Here is an 11736-nt window from a genome sequence, read left to right on the forward strand (position 1 = left end):
TTTTTGGGTGTCCAGGCTGAAATGACGTGCAGCAATACAGCCACTTTCTAAAATGTATGGGCTCTCAGGAGGAAAATGGCATGTTGAATTGTGGACAACTCCGAATGGTTGAGTTGAGGCAGCGCGTTCCCGAGATTAGCACAATGCATTATGGGTAGTGAGGGAAGGCGGGCTTAGCAGAATGAAGTCTGGTGAAGAATGGTTGCTATGGACAGAATCTTCTTAAATATGGGGCATGTGAGGGAAAAAAAAAATATCAGTGATTATGGATTATCACCTCAGCCCCAGCAGAACAAGTACCCTTAACTACCTCAGCCCCCCTAGCTTAAACACCCTTAATGACCAGACCACTTTTTACAATTCTGCACTACACTACTTTCACCGTTTATCGCTCGGTCATACAACTTACCATCCAAATGAATTTTACCTCCTTTTCTTCTCACTAATACAGCTTTCATTTGGTGGTATTTCATTGCTGCTGACATTTTTACTTTTTTTGTTATTAATCGAAATTTAACTAAATTTTTGCACTTTCAGTTGTAAATTAAAAAAAAAAAAAAAAAACGACATCTATATATAAATTTTTCTCTAAATTTATTGTTCTACATGTCTGATTAAAAAAAAAAAATGGTTTGGGTAAAAGTTATAGCGTTTACAAACTATGGTACAAAAATGTGAATTTCCGCTTTTTGAAGCAGCTCTGACTTTCTGAGCACCTGTCATGTTTCCTGAGGTTCTACAATGCCCAGACAGTAGAAAACCCCCACAAATGACCCCATTTCGGAAAGTAGACACCCTAAGGTATTCGCTGATGGGCATAGTGAGTTCATGGAAGTTTTTATTTTTTGTCACAAGTTAGCGGAAAATGATGATTTTTTTTATTTTTCCTTAAAGTCTCATATTCCACTAACTTGTGACAAAAAATAAAAACTTCCATGAACTCACTATGCCCATCACGAAATACCTTGGGGTGTCTTCTTTCCAAAATGGGGTCACTTGTGGGGTAGTTATACTGCCCTGGCATTTTAGGGGTCCTAATGTGGGAGAAGTAGTTTTAAATCAAAATGTGTAAAAAATGCCCTGTGAAATCCTAAAGGTGCTCTTTGGAATGTGGGCCCCTTTGCCCACCAAGGCGGCAAAAAAGTGTCACACATCTGGTATCGCCGTACTCAGAGAAGTTGGGCAATGTGTTATGGGGTGTCATTTTACATATACCCATGCTGGGTGAGAGAAATATCTCGGCAAAAGACAACTTTTCCCATTTTTTTATACAAAGTTGGCATTTGACCGAGATATTTATCTCACCCAGCATGGGTATATGCAAAATGACACCCCAAAACACATTGCCCAACTTCTCCTGAGTACGGCGATACCACATGTGTGACATTTTTTTGTAGCCTAGATGCGCAAAGGGGCCCAAATTCCATTTAGGAGGGCATTTTCAGACATTTGGATCCCAGACTTCTTCTCACACTTTAGGGCCCCTAAAATGCCAGGGCAGTATAAATACCCCACGTGACCCCATTTTGGAAAGAAGACATCCCAAAGTATTCAATGAGGGGCATGGAAAGTTCATAGAAGATTTTTTTTTGGGCACAAGTTAGCGGAAATTGATTTATTTATTTATTTTTTCTCACAAAGTCTCCCTTTCCGCTAACTTGGGACAAAAAGTTCAATCTTTCATGTGAGATTTTTTTTTTTACACAAGTTAGTAGAATATGAGACTTTGTAAGAAAAAAAAAAATAATAATAATCAATCTCCGCTAACTTGTGCCCAAAAAATGTCTAAATGGAGCCTTACCAGGAGGGTGATCAATGACAGGGGGGGTGATCAGGGAGTCTATATGGGGTGATCACCCCCTGTCATTGATCACCCCCCTGTAAGGCTCCATTCAGACGTCCGTATGTGTTTTGCGGATCTGATCCATGGATCCGTAAAACACATACGGACGTCTGAATGGAGCCTTACAGGGGGTGATCAATGACAGGGGGGTGATCAGGGGTTAATAAGTGACAGGGGGGGTGTAGTGTAGTGTGGTGATTGGTGCTACTTATTACAGAGCTGCCTGTGTCCTCTGGTGGTCGATCCAAGCAAAAGGGACCACCAGAGGACCAGGTAGAAGGTATATTAGACGCTGTTATCAAAACAGCGTCTAATATACCTGTTAGAGGTTAAAAAATAAATAAATAAATAAAATCGCATCTACAGCCTGCCAGCGAACGATCGCCGCTGGCAGGCTGTAGATCCACTCGCTTACCTTCCGATCCTGTGAGCGCACGCGTTCACAGGAAGTCTCGCGTGATGACGCATAGATGCGTGACTCTGCCTGAGACAGCCGCCTCCGGACCACGATCCTGCGTTAGTGCCAAAGGGTGAGTAGACCGAGCCTCTAGGTGCTGAAGCAACGCCCCCGTAGCACCTAGAGGCTCATTAGCATGAGAACGGTGGCAGGCAGGGAGTTATAAAGCATACGGTTATGTACTGCTGACATTAGCACATCGCTAATGTCAGTCAGCTACAGAACGTTATTTCTGATGACAGAAAACCTTTAAAATTTGTGAACAGTTGTTCGAGGAAACTCTCAAACACCAATAATTATTCTTCATTAACTAAGTTTTCAACGCACAAGGATTGAAAGCATTGATTGGAAGACAGAGTTTCTTCTTCCAAAAGAGACGCACACAGATATTGATCTGACACTTACAAACTGCTCTTTTCTGGGACATAGAGAGATTGGTTATCTCCACTTTCTTCAAGCTCAGTGGATACTGACTCGTCAGGCAAGGCAAAACTTTGGATGTTGTCTGGGAGAATTGGTGATAACGGACATATTCCTTCGGAACCAATGTTCTGTTTTTTTTAGTTGGGGGTGAGGAAACATCAGGACTACTTAGCAGAACTCTCCTTACCCCTAGATGTAAAGGTGTAGACATCATCAGGTCTGCTGAGCTACCTTCTCTTTGTTATGGCACTTCCACTTTAATTATTGATTGTGACGTTGCGACAAAATTCAAACTGCAATTTGTTAAATTATATTCCGTTTGTGTAGCTACACTGAACATACCCGGTTTGACAATTTCAAATTGATAGGATTCACATGGAGTAATGCTTGTTGTAGGCAAGTCTACTTCACGAACTCTTAATCTAGAGTGACTAGTTGGTTTTTTCAGACTCTCCTCTATAACGGACTCTCCGGCCAGCACGGCTGGAAATATTGTAGGAATAGCGTCACGGTTCAATACTTTTCCATAGTGAGCCACTCGATAACAATCAAAAGCAAAGTGTTCGGAACAAATGACATACTTGTTTGATTTATAACCGTCGGTTATTTTGCGAGCCACCGCACGAATGTCTTTAAAAGTTTGTCCTGTTTGTGACAGCCACAATACGACTCGCTCTACATCATGCGGAAAAGTATGCATAATGATGTTTGGACTTTGTCCTTTACGGCCAGATTTGCTATGACACTTGGACACGATGCAGGACGGCATAGTTTCTTCCTTTTTTTCCCCCTGTGTGAAAATTTGTACAAAATAATATTAGGACTCTTCGGAACTACATGAAGTGTAAATGACAGCAGGCACAATCATAACGCAATATTTCTACCAACAGGGGCGGATTGGCCATAGACCCTACAGGGAAATTTCCTGTTGGGCCGATGCCGAGGAGGGCCACCCAAGCCCTCCTCACGGCTGCCAGCCAGGTACATAATGTTCCAATTCTCTCTTACGCACCTGGCCAGCAGCCGCAGTGCCCTCCTGAATTCAACTGTATCAACATCCACAGGACAGCAATACAGTTGAATACTGTATTGCAAGGTGGAAGTATATTGTGGTATTTGGTTCAGCTGGGGTGGTATACTGCTCTGCACTATGGTATTGCTGGCCCTGCCTACTTCTGTGGCCCCATCTTCTGTCATTTTCACCCACCAGCAACATGGGACCACTTTTAACAATATTTCCAGGGTCACTTTTAGTTCCCAGTCCACACTGACGGCCATTGTTAGTCTAGGGCAGGGATGGCCAACCTGAGGCTCTCCAGATGTTACAAAACTACAACTCCCAGCATGCCCAGACTGCCAACAGCTATCAGCCTACAGCAGGACATGGTGGGAATTGTAGCTGGAGAGCCACAGGTTGGCCATGCCTGGTCTAGGGTGTTCACACCACAGCCCTAATTTTGAAAATGTACCAGTGATTTAATGTCCTGGTAGCTGTCCAGGCCATCGACCTTCTTTATTTCTGGCAAATGCTAATAATAATTAACACTCTGGGGCTTAGATTTAGACGTGCTGAAGAAGCAGGCGATTGTCTTGAAAGAAGCGTTCCATCCTGGCAATTCTCAGCTCCTCACTAGAGGAGAAAGCTCCATTTACATGCAGCGATCTCCTACACCAGGGATGCTCAACCTGCGGCCCTCCAGTAAAACTACAACTCCCACCATGCCCTGCTGTAGGCTCATAGCTGTTTTCGGGCATGCTGGGAGTTGTAGTTTTACAACAGCTGGAGGGCCGCAGGTTGAGCATGCCTGTCCTACACAGTATGAGCAGAGATCGCTTATGCCAGTGCTCGCTCCCATACAGAATCGTTGTTTGCTGGCAAAATAGCACGATTACACGACAATCTGCGTTGGGCAAATCAGGATTTTTACGTCTGCTGAAAGGTTAACACAAGCTTTCATCGGGTAAATTAAAATGGTAGGTAATTTGATAAACCAGACTTCTGTAGTAAATCCATGATCAATCAGGGTCATCGCAACGAGGCCACTGGTTTCAGGCAATAACAATATACTTTTGGCAGATGCTTAACTAAGAAACAAGCTTACCTGCTGCATGTGCGTTTGTCAGTTTGACATGTAGAGCGGCGCCCCGGGATTATTCCTCCCCTCCTCCGCCCCTCTCTCCCCATTGGTGGCAGCGGCACAGGGGGAGGGAGAGACTGCTTCCTTCTCCCCGTGCTGCTGAGGGAACATGAGCGCGCTGACGGCAGCGCGCTCATGTTCTGTGATACTAGACTGCACAGTTGCGCAGGCCAGTATCGGAAAAAATGAAAATCCCGGTATTGTATCGATACCGGGACAAAAGTATAGATTGGGTATTGAAATTTCGATACCCGCAACAACCCTAGTGGGTACACTGACAGGGAATGCCAATTGTGCCTACCACCATAATTGAACCACTCAGATGCCACAGTAATAGCTGATCACAGTATCTGAGATTCATATTAAAGCATGTATGAAATTGTACTTGCCTCATTGGCCACCTTGCTCGAAGAACCAGGGCCAAATTTCGCACATCGTGTGTTGACATCATACGTCTCTGCGCATGAGATTTTGTCACGGATCTTCTGGCAAGAAGGCCGCTGCAGCCTCTTCGCACTCAAATGGACGTTGTAATTATGATTTTTTTATTAATTTTTAACGCGATTTCATAGAAAATCAATTTGTGCCCGCTAAGGTTTTGGAATTTTAGCTTTGCGGCGTCTCAAATCGTTCCAGATATTTAGATTGAAGTACACTTCGTCAGCTTTGACTTGATGGACACAAAAGTAGGTATATTTTAACTAATAGAACAGTTTGTTTTTTTTACTCACCCAAATTACAAGAATGCCACAAAGTAGGTTGTAAATTGTAGGATCTAAATGTCTTCTAATCGCACTACAAAAGACCTAGAAAAGGAAGGTATAAATTAAACACTGTAGTTCTTGAAAATGTTAAGTGTGTAAATGATGAATAATTTGTTTATTTACCTGTTTAATACAGATAAGATGTAGTTTAAGTCAATCAGCGCCTAAGAATATATTGTAGAATATAAACTTTAAAAAAATAATTATAATTGGTGAATTACAATGTAAGTGAGCTGACAGTAAACTGTCAATCCAAAACTAAGACTTCATCAATACATAATCGCCTAACAGCGACCTCCACAGGTCCCCGCCTAACAGCAACCTCCACAGGTCCCCGCCTAACAGCAACCTCCACAGGTCCCCGCATTATATAGTTTCACATCTGCGTAAGAGTACTAAGACAACAGCAACCTCCACAGGTCCCCGCCTAACAGCAACCTCCACAGGTCCCCGCCTAACAGCAACCTCCACAGGTCCCCGCCTAACAGCAACCTCCACAGGTCCCCGCCTAACAGCAACCTCCACAGGTCCCCGCCTAACAGCAACCTCCACAGGTCCCCGCCTAACAGCAACCTCCACAGGTCCCCGCCTAACAGCAACCTCCACAGGTCCCCGCCTAACAGCAACCTCCACAGGTCCCCGCCTAACAGCAACTATGCTAGGGTGATGGAGAAGCAAAATATGGCAAAACATAGGACATGTCCTATCTTGAAACCATTCAAGAGAATGAGTCCATGACGCAATACGGGATTCATAAATCCGGTACCCGTGTACCCGTGCATTGTCGACCATAAAGTCGTGTGAATGAGCACACATAATTATAATAAAATATATATTTTTATAATATATATATATATATATATATATATATATATATATATATATATATATATATATAGAGATTTACATATTAAGATATCTATCTATATACACACACACACATATAGCTCTATACTGATATGTATTTATAATTATAAATATTGATCTATATACATATTTTTATATATAATTTATATATATTTTGTTTTTATTTTTACATATATTTCATATATTTATTGCATCATATATATATATATACGTACATATTTAATGAGAACCTTTCTCAAGCCAAGTTAATTACAAAGTGCAAATATTTATATAAAACATGATCAATTAGCAATAAATAGTCTTCACTTCACATGTGGTCGTGAACTGCTGTATGTGCACACTGTAAATTTCAGTGTACTGATAAGCAACAGCTGATTTATTCGGTATCCTACGAAATATATGTGTGTGTGTGTAAAAGCTTTATATGGTGTGTGCCTTGTGGGCGTGCTGCGGGCCGCAATGCACGAACACCGACCCTGGGGCAGCCGATCGCGGAACCCATTCACTTAAATGGGTTCGCGATCCACCTGTTCCTCAAAAAGATAGGACATGTTCTATCTTTTTGCGAAACAGAAGTACGGGACGAAACCCCACGGAAGCACTCCGAAGTGCTTCCGTAGTGTTCCGTTCTGCACCATTCCGCATCTCCGGATTTGCGGACCCATTGAAGTGAATGGGTCCGCATTCGTGATGCAGAATGCACACGGAGCGGTGCCAGTGTATTGCGGATTCGCAAAACGGCAACAGGACACCTACGGTCGTGTGCAGGAGGCCTTATAATGTAAAAATTTCAGGAGAACTTTGAATCGGGCCCTGGGCATAATGGTGCGGTATATTGGTGCGTGATGTAAAAGGCCATTACTCCAATATGACAGTAGTGATTTTTTTTTTTTTATTATCCCCATATTAAGTATTAGACCCCAACATTTTTTCATTTCCACAGGGGTTGTAGGAGTCCACCGAAGGGGTCTTGCACAGTATGAGTTGGGGTGAGCGGCTAAAAATTGATTAGCATATAAATTTGTTTGCTCCACCGTCATGCCTATCAATTCATCAGAAAAACAAAGGTGGAAAAAACTACCCTAAAACTAGAGCGCTAACCCTGATAAATCCCCAACTAAGGCTACATGCACACGACCGTATGTGCTTTGCGGTCAGCAAAAAAAAAAAAAAAAAAAACTGACATCCATATGCCATCAGTTTTTTTTTTTTTCGGATCCATTGTTACAGTGCCTAAAATGGACTAGAATAGGACATGTTCTATTTTTGGCGGGGCTACGGAACGGACATACTGATGTGGACAGCACACGGTGTGCTGTCCCCATTTTTTGCTGACCCATTGAAATAAATGCATGAGAACCCCTTGTTTGATCTGCATGGGTCCCACACACAGTAGCCCCCACTGACCTTTTATCCCCACACAAACACACTGCCCCCACAGAGCCTGGACTCCTCCACATTTGACCTCACTCTTACACCCATGATCTCCTTGTCTGATCTTAATGGCTTCCACACAACACTCCCTGCTGACCGCATATGTCCCGAGACCAGGTACTGCACCCCAGTTCACCCCATCTAGCTAGACTGCTCCCCCAAGTATTACTGTCTGATCAGGTGTCCTACAAAACACATAATTCTCCCCATGTAACCCTTCTCTCACACAGACCTGACATAAGATATACACCCCATAGTCTGCACCCTGCACCCCCTGACTGCTGCGCATGCCTCTCCAGCAAACGGTTCCCGCTACCCATAGCTCTCCCCAACATGTGAGTAGCAGTGAAGTCATGTGACCACTGACATCACAACTTACTTCCCATGAAGACCATTACCAAAGATTTACGCCCTCATGTCCCCAAAATACACCACACACCTCCTCCTCACAGATTTACACCCCATAAAGCCCCCACACAGATCTGCACCCTCATGGCCCCCTCCTCACAGATTTACACCCCATAAAGCCCCTCCCCCAGATCTGCCCCCTCATGTCCCCAGAATACACCACATCGCCCCCCCTCACAGATCTGCCCCCTCATGGCCCTCAGCATACACCCGGATCTGTACTATAAACCCCCGTAATTGCACCAGATTCCACTGCACTTGAACCCCGCTGCCGCTGAGTGCTGCCCCCTGATATATGAGCTCCATATGCTGCCCCTCACCTGCTCCCCGTGAAGCTCTGTGTCCTCCAGGACTGCAGCTCATCCTACCTCACTGGGCTGCTCGCAGACACACAGCCCCTCCTCCTTCCACAAGCTCCTGCAGTCTGGGGTTGTAAGCACTTCCCACATTTGGTCATGTGACCATGAAGGAGCATGTGACCAGTGACATCACAGACCTCCTTCTAACAACTCCACTCTAGCATCTACTCTGTGCTAAAGCCAACAAGGGCTAAAGGACCTTTGGTGATGTCATGACCATGTGACCATGTGTGGGCGGAGTCTGATCCATCCTGATGAGGTAAGGCTGTATTCACATCAGGCTTTTGTCTCACATACAGTGGCAGCCGTCACCAGAGTGATCCAATGTAAAAAGAAAAAAATCCATTTAATCTATACTATTGTTCTACAATTTTAAATGCATTTTCTTTTCTACCATTTTTGTTAAATGTGGGACAAAAAACGTGATCTGAACCCATCCTGAGGCTCCTCCATAAGACGGTGTCCGAACTGCGCTCCACAAACCTGCAACATGCAGATCTCCTCCGTGTGTGATCCGCATCATTCTCCCTCCTGTCACTACAAACACTATTCTATAGACATCAGAGTCATGTCTGTTTTTTTTTTGCAAATCTATAGAAATGAATCGTACATGGAAGCCAAATATGAAGATGTATGTGCTGCAAACATCACACATATACATCTGTACTGCTCCACACAACCAACTCTGCGCTGTATGCTCTATATATACACAGCTCTGTACTGTATGCTTTATATATACACAGCTCTGCGCTGTATGCTTTATATATACACAGCTCTGTACTGTATGCTCTATATATACACAGCTCTGTACTGTATGCTTTATATATACACAGCTCTGCGCTGTATGCTTTATATATACACAGCTCTGTACTGTATGCTTTATATATACACAGCTCTGTACTGTATGCTTTATATATACACAGCTCTGCGCTGTATGCTTTATATATACACAGCACTGTACTGTATGCTTTATATATACACAGCTCTGTACTGTATGCTTTATATATACACAGCTCTGCACTGTATGCTTTATATATACACAGCTCTGTACTGTATGCTTTATATATACACAGCTCTACTGTATGCTTTATATATACACAGCTCTGTACTGTATGCTTTATATATACACAGCTCTGTGCTGTATGCTTTATATATACACAGCTCTGCGCTGTATGCTTTATATATACACAGCTCTGTACTGTATGCTTTATATATACACAGCTCTGTACTGTATGCTTTATATATACACAGCTCTGCGCTGTATGCTTTATATATACACAGCACTGTACTGTATGCTTTATATATACACAGCTCTGTACTGTATGCTTTATATATACACAGCTCTGCACTGTATGCTTTATATATACACAGCTCTGTACTGTATGCTTTATATATACACAGCTCTGTACTGTATGCTTTATATATACACAGCTCTGTACTGTATGCTTTATATATACACAGCTCTGCGCTGTATGCTCTATATATACACAGCTCTGTACTGTATGCTTTATATATACACAGCTCTGCGCTGTATGCTTTATATATACACAGCTCTGTACTGTATGCTTTATATATACACAGCTCTGTACTGTATGCTTTATATATACACAGCTCTGTGCTGTATGCTCTATATATACACAGCTCTGTACTGTATGCTTTATATATACACAGCTCTGTGCTGACACAGCTCTGTGCTGTATGCTTTATATATACACAGCTCTGTACTGTATGCTTTATATATACACAGCTCTGTGCTGTATGCTTTATATATACACAGCTCTGCGCTGTATGCTTTATATATACACAGCTCTGTACTGTATGCTTTATATATACACAGCTCTGTACTGTATGCTTTATATATACACAGCTCTGTGCTGTATGCTCTATATATACACAGCTCTGTACTGTATGCTTTATATATACACAGCTCTGTGCTGTATTCTTTATATATACACAGCTCTGCGCTGTATGCTTTATATATACACAGCTCTGTGCTGTATGCTCTATATATACACAGCTCTGCGCTGTATGCTTTATATATACACAGCTCTGCGCTGTATGCTTTATATATACACAGCTCTGCGCTGTATGCTTTATATATACACAGCTCTGTGCTGTATGCTCTATATATACACAGCTCTGCGCTGTATGCTTTATATATACACAGCTCTGCGCTGTATGCTTTATATATACACAGCTCTGCGCTGTATGCTTTATATATACACAGCTCTGTACTGTATGCTTTATATATACACAGCTCTGTGCTGTATGCTTTATATATACACAGCTCTGTACTGTATGCTTTATATATACACAGCTCTGTACTGTATGCTTTATATATACACAGCTCGTGCCTGTATGCTTATATATACACAGCTCTGTGCTGTATGCTTTATATATACACAGCTCTGCGCTGTATGCTTTATATATACACAGCTACTGTAGCTGTATGCTTGATATATACACAGCTCTGCGCTGTATGCTTTATATATACACAGCTCTGTACTGTATGCTTTATATATACACAGCTCTGCGACTGTATGCTTATATATACACAGCTCTGTGCTGTATGCTTTATATATACACAGCTCTGTACTGTATGCTTTATATATACACAGCTCTGCGCTGTATGCTTTATATATACACAGGCTCTGTAGCTGTATGCTTATATATACACAGCTCTGTCCTGTATGCTTTATATATACACAGCTCTGTAGCTGTATGCTTTATATATACACAGCTCTGTACTGTATGCTTATATATACACAGCTCTATATACACAGCTCTGCGCTGTATGCTTTATATATACACAGCTCTGCGCTGTATGCTTTATATATACACAGCTCTGTACTGTATGCTTATATATACACAGCTCTGTACTGTATGCTTTATATATACACAGCTCTGCGCTGTATGCTTTATATATACACAGCTCTGCGCTGTATGCTTTATATATACACAGCTCTGTGCTGTATGCTTTATATATACACAGCTCTGTACTGTATGCTTTATATATACACAGCTCTGCGCTGTATGCTTTATA

At 42.4% G+C, this 11736-nt stretch overlaps 1 long non-coding RNA gene across 1 annotated transcript; it reads right to left on the minus strand.

The window, feature by feature from the left end:
- Positions 1–2436: 2436 nt before the first annotated feature.
- Positions 2437–8725, minus strand: LOC122938128. Its single transcript, XR_006389979.1, has 4 exons — positions 8655–8725; positions 5749–5789; positions 5593–5667; positions 2437–3513 (listed from the first exon to the last, which is right to left on the minus strand). It is a non-coding gene; the product is annotated as an uncharacterized LOC122938128 (long non-coding RNA).
- Between the last annotated feature and the right edge of the window lie 3011 nt (positions 8726–11736).

The sequence above is a fragment of the Bufo gargarizans genome, chromosome 1, assembly GCF_014858855.1.
Source record: "Bufo gargarizans isolate SCDJY-AF-19 chromosome 1, ASM1485885v1, whole genome shotgun sequence".
Lineage (NCBI taxonomy): Eukaryota > Metazoa > Chordata > Amphibia > Anura > Bufonidae > Bufo > Bufo gargarizans.